Consider the following 2,211-nt stretch of genomic DNA (forward strand, 5'->3'; position numbering starts at 1 on the left):
GTGTATGTGTGCGTGCGTGTGTGTGTATGCATGTATGTATGCATGTAGATATATATGTATATATGTGTATGTATGTTTGTATGTATGAATGTATGAATGTATGTATGTATTATGTATGTATGTAAATAGATAAATAAATCGATAGATTTCGATATTGATGTTGATATCTAATTACTTTTTATTTATTCATATATATATTGTGTGCTTGTGTGTATGCGTCTGTGCATGTACTTTTATGTACATGCATATATGCATGCATACATACATTATTTTGTCATTGTTTAGATAGTTTTTCCAATTTTCAGTCTAGCTTGTGAAAACGTTGCCGATAAACGTGGTCGCTTATATCCATATCATGTAGTGGCGACGTGATCATTTTAATTTCTGATAAATGACTGTCATGTTTTATATTTTTCAAAAGGACAACATTAGATTCATTTGTTATAAAAATGATAAGAATAAATACGGCATCAGTATATAATCAAACAAAATATTGAGATCATTGTCGAAAGAACGTATGAAGTCATAAACTAAAGGCCAACGAGCGTACTTACAAGTAGCGAAGTCCAATCACCGAATCTGAGGTTTGGGAGAAATAAGAGGATTCAGGGCACATAGACAACAATAGTCTAAAACCATAGAACAGGAAAGAAAAGAACAAGAATCTGAGGTTGTGTAATCATCACAAAGCATTTTTATACAGTGAAGGTGCACTAAAACTACAGATTAGTTTTTGCGGCAGAGTAATTAAGTTCAAGTCCATTAGCATAATAATATAGAACACTAATACTTTTTAGTCTTTCTTTTATTTATTTATTTTTTTATTGTGTTTAATGTTACCAAGAGCGACGCACAGAAATAAGGGAAATGTATACTGGCTTCTTATAGAGCATAAGAAAGGGTAATAAACAACTCATTTACATCTTTGCAGATTATTTCTTGTACTGACGACTTCAATTTGTTGTCCTTTATAATAACATCATCATCAATTTCTCAGGAGTGGCTTGAATAATAGGGACTTTGTCTCAGAGAGGTGAGGTCACTTCACTTTTACCAATACTTTCAAAATAGCAACAGAGCATGCCTTTATACCATGCATTATTGAAACGGTAAATGATAATTGTGAGGTTGGATAGCTGTGTGAAACTAAATCATTACCTGTTTGACACTAGCATTGAATAAGGTCAACTCTACTAATTGATACATGAAATAATCAGTGCAGGTAGAGAATAAAGTCAGAAATGAAGAAAATAGGTTCTGACAAATGCTAAGTGGAGAGTAGATCCACAGCAATCAGGTGGGGGTTTGGGGACAGAGGCCCTGATAGACAAATAGAGAGATGAGCTGAATTAGGAAGAGTTTTAGTTCATATAGCAATTTTTGTGGATTCCCAGGAGTGGCTGGTGAATTAGGAACTGAGAAAGGTGTGGTCATTTTGTAAAAAAAAATACAAATTACATTTGTGTTGGAGAACAATGACAAATTCAACCATATTACACCATGAATAATTAGAACAGGGAATTATTATTGCAAGGTTAGATGGCTGTGTGAAACTAAAAATTCAGGTTGATTCACACTGCTCCATTACATCACATCACCATTCCGTCAACCATGCCATGTATTCACAATGTTCATCATGTCATTGTCTCATCACATCTCATTATTGTCAGTGATTTTGTGATTTTGAGTCAGAAATTATGAGTATACCATGATAAAGTTTCTGCCAGATAATGTGGATGATATTGTATTTGTAACACATAATTTGCATAATTTCATGAAAGATCAGAGTAATGCAAATATTCTCAACTCCTCACTCCCTATGCATAGCAGACATTTTAGGTGATACAGGTCGACAAGTAAAGAATGCTACTCAAAATGTATTCATTGTGAGGGATAAATTAAATACATTCTTTGGTTGCCATTCTGGTTCAGTATCTCGCCAGTAATTCAGATTGAAATTTATCAGTAATTTATAACATTTAAAAGGAAGGGAATGCTTTGATTCAAAGATCTGTATGTGATGAATATTGTGAATCAGCCTTTACCCTGTGATTCTGTCTTGAATCTGAGGGGATTTAAGTATTTAGGTTTGTGGTTGTCTGTTGAGTTTATTGTTGATATGATGTCAAAAGATATTACGAATATTGATATTTTGTTGATTTGTATGTATACATTTTCTTGCTATATTGGATTTGCTTTAGCCTCTATTAC

General features: G+C 33.0%; 1 protein-coding gene across 6 annotated transcripts in view; it reads left to right on the forward strand.

The window, feature by feature from the left end:
• The first annotated feature begins 488 nt into the window (after positions 1 to 488).
• Positions 489 to 2,211, forward strand: part of LOC125037812 (general transcription factor IIE subunit 1-like) — a 50,633-nt gene continuing 48,910 nt past the window's right edge. Inside the window, exons 1-2 of one of the 6 annotated variants that reach the window (XM_047631044.1) lie at positions 654 to 670; positions 932 to 1,033. The gene's annotated coding sequence lies outside the window, so the exon portion shown is untranslated. The other 5 variants (XM_047631042.1, XM_047631041.1, XM_047631040.1 and 2 more) reach the window with 5 other exon arrangements.

This window comes from Penaeus chinensis, chromosome 24 (genome assembly GCF_019202785.1).
Source record: "Penaeus chinensis breed Huanghai No. 1 chromosome 24, ASM1920278v2, whole genome shotgun sequence".
NCBI lineage: Eukaryota > Metazoa > Arthropoda > Malacostraca > Decapoda > Penaeidae > Penaeus > Penaeus chinensis.